The sequence below is a fragment of the Pinus tabuliformis genome, chromosome 1_2, assembly GCF_031772625.1.
Source record: "Pinus tabuliformis cultivar Carrire ecotype Pingquan chromosome 1_2, CPIR1, whole genome shotgun sequence".
Classification (NCBI taxonomy): domain Eukaryota; kingdom Viridiplantae; phylum Streptophyta; class Pinopsida; order Pinales; family Pinaceae; genus Pinus; species Pinus tabuliformis.
In genome coordinates, this window is record NC_142298.1 from 1,341,975,024 (window position 1) to 1,341,988,604 (window position 13,581).

At 35.9% G+C, this 13,581-nt stretch overlaps 1 long non-coding RNA gene and 1 pseudogene across 9 annotated transcripts in view; one reads left to right on the forward strand and one right to left on the reverse strand.

Annotated features, from left to right (window-relative positions):
- The window catches only part of LOC149211171 (uncharacterized), a 120,243-nt gene extending 110,448 nt beyond the window's left edge, over positions 1-9,795 (reverse strand). For 3 of the 9 annotated variants that reach the window (XR_016252998.1, XR_016252997.1, XR_016252999.1), the window contains exons 1-4: positions 9,458-9,795; positions 9,260-9,331; positions 9,105-9,154; positions 8,907-8,966 (exon numbers count right to left, since the gene is read on the reverse strand). This is a non-coding gene — a long non-coding RNA (uncharacterized LOC149211171). Of the gene's footprint in view, positions 1-8,575; positions 8,973-9,104; positions 9,155-9,259; positions 9,332-9,414 lie in introns of those variants that run through there. The other 6 variants (XR_016252993.1, XR_016252994.1, XR_016252995.1 and 3 more) reach the window with 4 other exon arrangements.
- LOC149211175 (putative linoleate 9S-lipoxygenase 5 pseudogene) lies at positions 555-1,799 on the forward strand (annotated as a pseudogene).
- Positions 9,796-13,581: the final 3,786 nt, after the last annotated feature.

Consider the following 13,581-nt stretch of genomic DNA (forward strand, 5'->3'; position numbering starts at 1 on the left):
ACACATCAGAAATGACACCACAAGGCATGACCTCGTATAGAAATGACTCTGCTCCTGAATGTTTTTATTGTGGTAAGATAGGCCATATTGCTAAATTTTGTCGCAAGAAGAAGGCAAATCAAGAGAGGTACAATCAGAAAAGGCATGCAGGTCATTTGGCAGATGCAGACGCAGATACAGACCCAGATCAGAATCTGGATGTTAGACTATTTATGGCCGAGGGTGACACTGCTACTGAGGAGGATGAATCAGAGATTTGGATTGTGGATTCTGGAGCCTCCTCGCATATGTCAGGTAAAAAGCAATGGTTCAGAAATTTTAAAGAATCCAACACTGGAGTAAAATTCTATCTTGGAGATAATAGTGGGTACAAGATCAAGGGACATGGAGATGTCCTTGTTACTCTGCCTGATGGTAAGATCAGGAATATATCTGATGTGTGGTATGTTCCTGGCATTAAGAAGAACCTGATTTCTATGTCCAAGATTACAGATCAGGACCTCAAGGTAGAATTTTTTAAATCTTATTGCATTATTAAAGATTTGTTGGATCAGATGAAGCCCATTGCTACAGGTATTCGCATAGGAGGACTCTACAAGTTGGATGTGAAAAGTACGCCTCAGCAAGCCTTGATGACGTCAAATAAGTCTGCTGAAAGGAGCCGGGACAGCAGGTATCCATCATCAATGGTACCTGCTGAGAAGGTAATTGGAGCGCTTCACACCCGAGCTCCAGAGCTCCAATCTCTGTTGGATCCAACACCCAACGAATTCGATTCCTTTGAAGACATTGTGAAGCTCTACTCCGATGGGATAAAGATGCCCGACAACCCAGTTCTGGACGCTATCACGAGTCTCATTCCTCCTGAGCTCATCAAGTTCCTCACAACAGACGGCCAACAATTGCTCAAGCAGTTTCTCACAACAGACGGCGAAAAGTTGCTCAAGTATCCGCGTCCTCAAGTTATTGCCACTGACGAATTTGCGTGGAGGACAGACGAAGAGTTTGCGCGCCAGATGCTGGCCGGTGTCGATCCTGTTGTTATACAGAGACTTCAAAGTTTTCCTCCGAGAAGTAAACTGGACCCAAAGATATATGGTCCTCAGATCAGTTCTATTACGGATTCACATATACAAAAGAATCTCGATGGGCTAACAGTAGAGCAGAGTATGGAGGACAACAGGCTGTTCATTCTGGACCACCATGATGTCTTCATGACTTATGTGAACCGAATAAACGCTCTGCCTACCACTAAGATATATGCTTCTCGCACAATTCTGTTCCTTAAAAAGGATGGCACATTAAGACCAGTCGCAATCGAGCTGAGCCTACCCCCTTCAGATCAACGTCCGGAAAGTGTTCGTAAGGTGTTTACTCCAGCAGAGGAAGGCGCAGAAGGAGCTTTATGGCAGCTCGCCAAGGCCTACGTAGCTGTTAATGATTCTGGTTACCATCAGCTTATCAGTCACTGGCTTAAGACTCACGCAGTCACGGAGCCATTTGTCATCGCTACCAACCGACATCTGAGTGTGATGCATCCCGTGTATAAGCTACTGAGCCCCCATTTCCGGGACACCATGAACATCAACGCTCTGGCTCGCCAAATTCTTATAAATGGCGGAGGCATTTTTGAAAGAACCGTGTTTCCTGGAAAGTATGCCATGGAGATGTCCGCGGTAGCATACAAGGACTGGAGATTTGACGAACAAGGGTTGCCTGCAGATCTCCTTAAGAGGGGTATGGCGGTGATGGACTCATCAATGCCCTACGAGCGTGAAGCCACTTGGGTTCAATGTTAAAAGACGTGATTACAAGATGAGGTTCCAGGGGTCTGAAACAGGTAGAAAGGGGCATCTTTCTGTAGCTACAGAGATTTTTGAAGTTTCTCCTTCTCTCTTTGTTGTAGCTGGCGGGAATACCCTGGAGTACAACAAGTTCTACGAGAATTTTTCTACTGCTTTAAAGGACATTGTGTGGACATCTGAGGTGGACGTGACAGAAGAATAGCTGGAACTACAATTCACTAAGCCACTAGGAAGACTGAAGTTTGATTTGTTTAGGGACATTTTAAGTGTGTTTAAAAATCCCTTTCTCCATTAAGGGGGGATGTTAGAAATTAATGGAGAATAGGTTACGTAGTTATGATTTTCTCTTTATTTGACATTCAGTTCCTATTAATTAGGAATCTGTTTTTGTCTATGTATCTATTTAATTCCTGATGATTAATGAATATGTGAAGCGAATGCATTTTTTGGAGGGAGCTCCTGGTGATCTGCACCTGTGAGCTCCCGTGTGTTTGTCCAAACTTCTGTCTTCTGCATTTCTTATCAAAAAGCCTTGGCAAGACTAGCCCCAGTGCCTTTCTTACATTCCAGCAGATTCCAGCAGCCTGGTGCAGGATGGATCCAACACATATGGTTGATCCATTATAGATGAGCTCATAGTGTATCTGTCTGTCGAGGAGTGGCAGAATATCCTCGCTTGGATAGCCGATCAATAGGGGCATTTTGTTTTCGGTATAAATGGCAGAACTGGATAGAATAGAAAGATGCCTTCAATATCTTAATTGTTGGAAAATTAATCCTGCAGAACTAGATAGAAGAGAAATATCTTAATTGTTGGAAAATTAATCCTGCAGAACTGGATAGAAGAGAAAGATGCCTTCAATATCTTAATTGTTGGAAAATTAATTCTAACCATTGCTTTAAAAACACTCACAACAACCATACTTGCCAAGTAGATTTTGTTTGCAGGTTGAATTTTTGTTTGTACGTTGAAGGACAGATTACATGAAGTTCTGAGAATGAGTACACATCACACCATTCCACAACACACATCAAGTAATTAAGAAGGAATGCTTATTTAATGAAGGTTCGGGAAAACACTCACTCTGCAAGTATTAGTTACACTCCACAACATCTACAAGTTCAAAAAATCATTTATTTTATACAAATTCCCATACCATGTCTTCATACTTTGACTTTGTCATAAATATATGTGTTGAAATGTATGTTTTGAATATACATGTGTAAAAGTCTTTAATTTAGTGGTGGGTGTAAGTGTGAGAGGTGAAGAGGAGAAAATCGTAGAGCAAATTTTGGTGGGTAACAATTCTGTTTTAGAGGTGCAACCTCCATTCTATTATGCGAATGTATTTTCATGTGTTTTGAAATATAATATAAAGTATTTTCATGTGTTTTGAAATATAATCTAAAATATAGTTTGTTGCAACATGGTTTTAAAATTTCATCCAGTTTTAACTTGTTTTACTCTGTGCTATCATGAGTCACTTTTTGGGTGTTTTAACCTTGTAAGAATTTTGTTTTACTTGGTGAAGGAGCTGCAGCCTCCATCTATTATGCGAATGTATTTCATGTGTTTTAAAATATAATCTAAAGTATATACCTCTAGTTTTACTACAACCACTCTATTTTACTTTGTTCTATGGTGAGTCACTTTTTGTGTGTTTTAAGCTCATGTCTAATTGTGATTTGATCTAGACAAATTGAGAGAAAGAATCCTCTCCTCTGCGTATAATTTCTTTCACGTGGTATAGTCACTTTTTGTGTGTTTTAAGCTCATGTCTAATTGCGATTTGATCTCAGCAAATTGTTGAGAGAAAGACTCCTCTTCTCTGCCCATAATTTCTTTCAAGTGGTATAGTCACTTTTTGTGTGTTTTAAGCTCATTTCTAATTGCGATTTGATCTCAGCAACTGAATTGTTGAGAGAAAGACTCCTCTTCTCTGCCCATAATTTCTTTCATGTGGTATTAGAGCAGGTTAAACTTTTGTTAGTGTAAAAACAAGTGTTTTTACTAGAAATTAAAAGGTTGTTTTGAAGATAGATTTTGTGGTATTAGAGTAGGTTAAACTTTTGTTAGCGTAAAAACAAGTGTTTTTACTAGAAATTAAAAGGTTGTTTTGAAGACAGATTTTTGGAGTGAGAAGGTCTTTTTTACACTCAGAAATTGCAGCATCAAGCACAAGCTTGACTAATCCTTAGATACCTCAGTTTAATGTCGAAAATCATGACTACTGGGATATAAAAATGAAGACTCTGTTTTCTTCTCAAAATATTTGGGATTTGGTGGAAAATGGGTTCCAAGAATCAGCAGATGCAACAGCATACAATGCCTTGACACAAGTAGAAAGGGATTTATTGAGGGACAATAGGAAGAAGGATTCAAAAGCCCTCTTCTAAATTCTTTAAGAAGTTCATGGAAGTATTTTCCCAAGGATTGCAGTAGCAACAAAGTCCAACCAACCATGGGACACCCTCCGGACAACCTACCAAGGCATGGCAAAAGTGAATACAACAAAACTACAAATGTTGAGGAGAGGTTTTGAAACTATTTGTATGAAAGAGTATGAGAATGTAGAGTCATTCTTTACACATGTAATTGGACTAGTTACTCAAATTAGATCTCATGGTGAGACACTTGAGGAAAGGAGAATAGTTGAGAAAATTTTGAAAAGTCTGCGAGCAAAGTTTGATGCCATTATTATGGCCATAGAAGAGACAAAGGATCTCTCACAGTTTTCAGTGGATGAGCTTCATGCATCACTGATTTCTCATGAACATAGACTAAATAGAGCAACAAACTCATTGGAGCATGCCTTCAAGGCACAAGTTTCATGTGGTCAAGGTAGAGACAGAGGAAGTTCAAATGCTAGAGGAAGAGGAAGGAGCCCATATAGAGGTGGAAGAGGGAGCCCTTCAAACTCAAGTGAAAGGGGCAACAATAAAAATCCAAGTCAAGGCCCAAGCCAGAATAAAGCACAAGGTCAGCGGTATGATAAATCTCAAGTTCAATGTCATTACTGGAAGAAGTATGGTCATTATGCAAATGAATTTAGAAAGAAGCAACATGATATAAGTAACGAACAAAGTGTAAATTTCAAAAAGGAAAATCAAAACCAAGATAGCATGTTTTTAGCTTGTAATGTAACACAACAAAAGCAAAGTGATGTATGGTTTCTAGATTCAGGGTGCAGCAACCACATGATAGGGAACATATACATGTTTTCCAATCTAGATGAAAGTGTGAAATCTAAAGAGACATTAGGGACTGATAGGAAAGTATTTGTCATGGGCAAAGGAAGTGTAATATCCCTTCGATACTTAATCTTGTTTGGGGATAGAATGGTGGAAAATCCATGAAAAATATGGGAACAATGATGTAAATGAATAATTGCTAATAAATAAATAAATAGAGTGTATGTACTTAGGAATGAGACACCTAGAGATGAGACTTTTGCCAAATAAAATCTCATTGGTGAATGAGAATATATAATTCTTTCATGATAAGAATTCTAGATCAAATTCTAGATAAGCTTAATGGATGGGAGACAAATATCTATTAAGTTGCTTAGATGGAGAAAGATGTTAAACTTGGAACAAAAATTAAAACATCGCGGGAGAGAAAAACGATCTTTTATGGGAAAAGCCCAGGCAAGTGGATAAAAATATCCACAAAAGTGAGATGCCGCTAAAGGAAACCTTATCATGAAAGAAGAGAATCAAATACCCACGGAAGGGATCAACAAGAGGTTGTTGAATCTTGGGCAAGCATTCTCTACTCGGGGGTGAACTCAAGGAAATCAGTTATTGGTTGGGATGTGGTGTTCGATTCCCAAGTGGCTTCCTGCTGGTCATACTGGTTTGAATTATTTGTGTTATGAGTTTCTTTGGTTTCATCTGCTTTTATGTTAATTACTCTCCAATTCCTGAATAGATACCTAAGTTACTCCCTTTAAAAGAAAAATAGAAATGTCGAATTTCTGATTTGAAATTGAAGAGCTGACATTATAAGAATTTAAATCTAAAAGGGATGTATGCAGTAACGAGGGAATTGGAAAAGATGTTGTGGGAATAGTTTTTCATAGTATTACTGTATGCATGCACCATAGGAGTAGAAGTTTAGTAGATGAAAGCAAATGCATAATAGAGGCTAAATGATTAGTTATTATGCTGAACTTCGTAATCTGATTTGAATTTACCTAAATATTGTAAATTTTCTTTCTATAAAGGAAACTTATAGTAGGTTATGATCCTAGCCTAGGAAAAGATATGGGTTCTAAATAAATAAATAAATAGAGTGTATGTATTTAGGAATGAGACACCTAGAGATGAGACTCTTGCCAAATAAAATCTCATTGGTGAATGAGAATATATAATTCTTTCATGATAAGAATTCTAGATAAAATTCTAGATAAGCTTAATGGATGGGAGACAAATATCTATTAAGTTTCTTACATGGAGAAAGATGTTAAACTTGGAACAAAAATTAAAACATCACGGGAGATAAAGACGATATTTTATGGGAAAAGCCCAGGCAAGTGGATAAAAATATCCACAAAAGTGAGACGCCGCTAAAGGAAACCTTATCATGAAAGAAGAGAATCAAATACCCGCAGAAGGGATCAACAAGAAGTTGTTGAATCTTGGGCAAGCATTCTCTACTCGGGGGTGAACTCGAGGAAATCAGTTATTGGTTGGGATGTGGTGTTCGATTCCCAAGTGGCTTCCTGCTGATCATACTGGTTTGAATTATTTGTGTTATGAGTTTCTTTGGTTCCATCTGCTTTTATGTTAATTAAACTCCAATTCCTTAATAGATACCTAAGTTACTCCCTTTAAAAAAAAGATAGAAATGTCGGATTTCTGATTTGAAATTGAAGAGATGACATTATAAGAATTTAAATCTAAAAGGGATGTATGCAGTAATGAGGGAATTGGAAAAGATGTTGTGGGAATAGTTTGTCATAGTATTACTGTATGCATGAACCATAGGAGTAGAAGTTTAGTAGATGAAAGCGAATGCATAATAGAGGTTAAATGATTTGTTATTATGCTGAACTTCGTAATCTGATTTGAATTTACCTAAATATTGTAAATTTGCTTTCTATAAAGGAAATTTATAATAGGTTATGATCCTAGCCTAGGAAAATTTATGGGTTCTAAATAAACGAGAAATGGGTACTGACATTCTTTGCAATATTACTATAAACAAGTTCAATGTGTTTATGGGTAAATAGCTCAATTAATTATAAGACAGTCAGTATAGTGTATCCATGTAGAAATATGGTTACCCAGATTATAGAAACGAAAGAGGTGGAAGTTGTACATATTAGATACAAAGATTGGTTGTTTATTTCACGTGAGAAATGTTCAATTAGATGAGTATAACCAACGAAATTACCACCAATAGGTTAAATACATGCGGCATGCATATAAATCTGAGTTGTATTACATCCTATGAAGTAACATGTTATTAATATGTTTTACACATTATCGCTTCAGTAAGAATTCAATACTAATCACCTTATGATTCCACTAAATTCAATCCACTTGATCACCCGACCAGATCAGTTGAATTAATGAATCTTGAAATCAATCTAGTTCTTGAATGGAAGGGTGAGGGTGCATGAAGAACCAAATATCAGGCCCATACGCAAGTTAGTGCTATATACCTCTTTTCTATAATGAATTCTATGACTAAGTGAAGCACAACAGCACCTTGGAATTAATATTTTATTATGAGTGCGCCCGATGATACAATGCTGCCCAAAATCATTGTCGCAAGTGGTGCCAGAAAAGCTTCGGACATAAACAGATAAGTCAATAATACACTTCACACATAGAACTTAGTTTAGAGACTCGTAGAATCTATGATTCAGATAGCATTGATAAATTCATTACAACTGCTACGGTTATTATGAACCAACTTTATGTCACTAGGTATTGTGAACCAGTTCCGTATGAACGGGTTACTGAGAAAGTTCTTAGGAATCATTGCATCGAAGATATTTGTATCCAAGATACTTCAGATAATGTTAAGGAGTTGTATAGGGATTTGAGTTAAATCAAGAATTAACAAAAGTTCATGCGATTTGTGGAACCCATCCAAACAGTGCACTAGATACACCTTGATCTAGTGCAATGTTCAGGGGAGATAATTAGAACAATAGTTTTAACATTGTTTAGAACAATAAGGGTAACTGATTGAGATGGAATGAGTAGGACTACGATAACACTGGTACAGTGCTCTATATATATGAAATGATTAATTTATATAGGTTAAATTATTTCCTTGAGGAATGAATAGGATCTACAAAAATGAAACAGTAACCTGTGAAGCGACTGTTGTTCACCATTCAAATTAATTTACTAGGAAGGTAAACATAAAACTTCTCATAGCAAAAGATAGACTAGAAATTGCTCAAGTATGCGTATAAATCACTGTACAGAAAACATATGGTTATAGATTAACCAACAAGCGAAAATAAATAGGTAGACATTATGTACTATAGTATAGCGTGATAAGCCATTCATTGCGCAAAATATAAACTAGTATTGAAACAGATTACTCATAAAATTGACGTATGGTCATCTCTTAAGGGAATGCATGATGGGAATACTATCAAAGTTGTTAGTGGTTGCAAGGGACAATAGATAAAGAGAGATGAGAGAGAAAATTACAGCTAAATACCTCCACATAAACAAAACATTGTAACAAAAGAAGTTTATGAAGAAACCAACACATAATAGACAAGTGCATGGGAGTAACAACATGAAAAAATAGGAGTATATTCATAACGATAGTGATTCATAACAGTGAAACAGTAAATAGATACATTAAATGTACAACCTACTTAAGAGGCATTTTCAATCAACTATACTGTCTACCAGCCATGAATGGCTAAACCCCTGAGTAAGGGCATGTAGCCGACTGTCAGAAGGAGTCCAGTGATCATGAACTAGAAAACAAACAAACCAGGGGCACTATGGACACCCTCATTTAAAAATTGTAAATAGCCCAAATTTCTCTTTAGTGTTCTAAAATATTTTGTTCAACTAGTGAACAAGGAACCCGCAAAAGGAGGGAAACATTGCATAACCAACCTGGAGAGAGTAGAGGGATGTATCAGGGTTCACCCTTTCAGGAGCAGCAACATACTGGAGCTGCAACTAGACAAAAGAAATGGCAAATGAAATACTTGCGACATAGTCCACCATAGGGGTAGAGGCGTTAGTAAAATAAATATCTTAAATGATGATAAAAGAAATTGAGTGAGGAATGCAAGAAGGGCATATAAATACCTGAAATAGGGGCGATGACTAAAAAGCCTGCAAATGTCGGAATAGTGTGTCTAGACAAGATAGCAAGAGCAAGCATACAGGAATTAGAAAAAGTGTGAGCATTCTTGGACAAAAACTTAGTTGAAACACATGTTCGTGAGAAAAAAGCTTCTTACTGTGAGACGAAATGCAGAGATGCATTCTTGCTAAAAGGACGGAGTTCATGCCAAACTTGGAGATCCAGTCCTCTGCATACATGTCAACAGAGGAATAGTAATGAGTTAGAACTTAAAGAAAAAAAGGGCGGAGTAAAAAAATAAAACTCAAATACCTAAATAGATTTTAGCTGAATTCCCTGGTTGAGGGAGAGTTACATATATCGTATCACCCCTCCAAATATAACCACAATTCTATCCTGAAGAGAGTAATACATAGGATAGACCAGGAGAGGACTGGAATCACTATGGGATGTAACCATGTGGTCAGATAGAGTAATGAAATGGTTACGCAACTGAGAGCGTCAACATAGAGCAGGAATACCAAACCCTCCCTCTTACATAGTGAAACCAAAAACCAAATAGGTGAATGGAGGCCAACACTAGAGTTTAGGGTTTTCAAAGTAAATGTACATCATTGATGCAATCCTGGTGATCTAAACCATAGATGGCTCATCTCCTTGGTGAATGCGGAAACTGCAGGGTCGTGGTACCCGATCACGTGGTCAGAGATGTGTGGTGGATATAAAGAAGCGGTAGGTCATGCAAGAAAATAGATGTCATTAGATCCCCACAAAAAGAGCTAACATAAGGATGAACCCTAGTCACGTTGTATGAATTTAAATAAAGGGATAACAAAATAACATGGGCTGCACTTGAATATAACTAAGGGTAAAAACCCAAATCAGGGAGGAGAGGATAGATTTTAGGAAAAAATAATTAAGAGCATAACGGTGGGGTATTAGGTTGTCTTCATCAGCAAAGTCTATGGGGCACCTCTTTTCCATTGTTAGGTTCCATAACCTCAATGTTTATAATGGTAGCCCAACAAGAGGGACTGTGACCATAGAACTCCCCTTCAAAATTGAGCACTAAACCCAATCATACCAAGAATATCATTGAATTCATAATTATAAAAGAGAAGGTGAGAGACAATTATCTAATATTAGAATGGTAAGTGTAGTAAATATACCCATGGTGTTAACTAGACTGTTCATCTCCACAGTATAATGCTTGGATACATTAATTTTTTTTTTTATAACAATGATGTGATTTTAATGTGAGTTGGTATGTGAGAAATTTGTGCTAACCCTCGGTATGTGACAGATGGTATCAGAGCCCTAGGTTCAAATCTCGGACCTAACAGGAAGAAAATAGTATGGTTATTAGCCATTGAACTAGATATGTAGAGTTTATCAATTCAGCAACACATCATAGATGTTGCTATATAGCGAAGATTAGAATAACAATATAATGTTCAAACATTATGATTGAATGGAATAACTAGGTTATAAGTTCAATGTTGAAGTCAATGGGCAACCTACAACTACAAGACAAAGGTTATTAACAGTGATGGAAATGCTTAAGATCAAGGTGCTATACCAATCTTCGAGCAAATTGTTATTTACTGGTTGTCTAAATAAAATTCATGATGAATCAAAATATTAAACTTAATATAAACATAACATGTATTCTGAGGATATCGAAGACACAAAAAAGAATATAAAATTCCAAGTAATGTCCATTGTATTACTAGCCTACCCGAGTGCGATTAAGCCAGTTATAGATGGAGGTATGTATTCTACTGTTTGAAGCCTCATTTCCTATAAATTTCTCAGTGGTTCCAGAGTGAATAATTATCCCTCTTGCTCCCCAATTTCTTGAAACCACACAGACTGCAACTTCCCCCCAAGGCCACTTAGAAAAATCCATTGCTAGTGGCAAACCCCTGTAAAGAAACTGCCTAGACCCATCAACAATGAAACCTAAGAACCTTCATCATTGGTCATCTACACAACTGTTCGGATTTATCCAACAGGAAGCTCAGAGGGATAAACATAGAAAAAATGACATGGTCGTCGAGCATGAATAGGAGAAGAAACAAATTGTCACTATTGCGATTGAGCGAGACCGTCTTTGACATAACAATCAACAACTACAATTGCAGGTCAAGCAGGGGACATCAAAACTAAGAGCACTTTGGCCAATTGTGGTCGATTTAGTAATTTAAGAGCCTGATGATTTTTCGGCCATCATTTTGGCTGACTGCTGTGACCATATTAAGAGATCATGCACAGAACTTGTGGCCACCAACAAGGAGCTGAAGAAGAGTTTAGATATGGCCAAAGCAACGTTTCTCGATCCAACTACAAGCTACATCATGGAGATCGAGCATAAACATTCAAGCTACATCATCGGTTGAATGTTAGTTGGCACGATGGGAAAAGAACAAGGAACAATGGCCCCATATTTGTTGGATTTTTTTTTAATGATCCGTAATATTATATTTCATCGCTTGAATGTTAGTTGGCACATAGGAATAAAATTTGATGGGAAATCGTCGGTGATTTGATTATTGATTTTTTAATATTTAATTTTTTCAAAATGATTTGTTTTTATTAATTAATTGTCGGTGATTTGATTATTAAATTTTTAATTTTTTCAAAATGATTTGTTTTTGTTAATTGAGAAAATAAATTATAAATTTAATAAGGTTGTATAATTAGTGTTTTTTGCAGTTTAGTTTAATTTGGGCAAACATAGCAAAATTTCAACTTTGATGATGGACTGAAAAAGTTACACACCATACTGGGCTGTAAAATGAGCCTCTCCGCTCAATTAATTGCCCATCTGCAATTCATATATATAATAAATATTTCAAACTTATAAATATAATAAATAATTATAAATAGTAATTGTGAATAACAACCATAAATGTGAAGTGCATTAATATAAAAGATATAATTTTTTTATGCAATTATTTGAATGCTAATTAATATAAATATGTTTGTGCATTTCAAATTTGTAAATATGATTGATAATTGTTCCTCAATATTATAAATATTAAATATAGTAATGAGCTATATTATTTTGAAATTATTATATATATATATATATATATATATATATAAAAGTAGATATTCTAATTTATAAATATAATTGTAAATTATGAAAGATATTCCAAATTTATAAATAGGATCAATAATTATGAATAACAATTATAAGGAATACTTAAGCATGTGAGGTGCAATAATATAATGAATGTAGTTTTTCTATAAGACATAAAATTAGTCGATTTGCTTCAACGATTAGTGATACCTGATTGTAGTCTTATTTTCCACAGGGCTTGCATCGATTACTGGCAATTAGTCGGTCAGATCGGACCTTTGCCACATTTCTCTAGTTTAAGCATGTTGGAGAAATTGTAAGCGTTTCTTCTGGAGATAAGCTCGCTCTCTCTTTGCAAGTGTTTATTCTTTACATAAATTTTGTCTTGATAGTCATTTTCAAAGAAAACTGTTGCGGATCGGTTCGCTTGTTGTGCATACATCTTCAAAACAACAACTTGAGTGCTAATTTTCCAGACTGGGTATTGATCTCAGAAACCGTAAAAGAGTTCCATGTTTATATCTTATTTATATTCTTTGAAGGGAATTTTAATCACTAAATATAATATTACAATCTCTTTACTATTATCGCAGGTTTATATGGAACAATTGTTTCACCTGTATAATTCGTGCATACGTTTTCGACAAGCTTCCACTGATTTGAGCAATATAACATTTATTTCTATTCACAACAAATTTCGATTATCAAATGTTCAAGTTATGTTTTTTATTTAATATTTTTGTTACCAGCAAAGCAAGGAATGCCCGGTACAACAGCAATACATAAACGGTTGAAATTTTATAAAATCTTACTGCAAGAGGTTGACGATTACAGCGAAAAACTCTTACTGCAGGAGGTTCACGATTACAGAGAAAATCCCTCATTTGGTGCGTTGCAGATACTCCGGAAATCCTTATCTGTATGTATAAGGGCGGGGATTGTATTCAAGAAACCAGAAATAATTTAGGGAAGAACAAAGTGGGTGTTATTTTGGGAATTGTTAGAAATTGTAATGACTCCAGCATGTTAAAGTTGGTTAAATTTAAGAGATTTAGTTAAGTATAAATATTTCTCACCAAATTCATTGTTAGAATCAAGTTTTGGATGATCAAGCTCATATTATTTGTATGTGTCAATTTTTGTGTTTTTCTTTATGTCTTTTCAACCCATTGGTATCAGATGTTGGAAATTTCTGGTAATTTCAAACAAAATCTGAACGGAGAAAATGCTCTATTTTTGCCCAGAAAATAATACTTTGTTTTAGCACAGGAAGCAAAAAAATTGTTTGTTGGAGATGAAGAATAGAGTTTCACACACCAAAATAAAACTTGTATTCATTAATCAAAGACAATTGCTGTTACAAATTTCTTCTCTCAGAGGGATTACACCAGTTC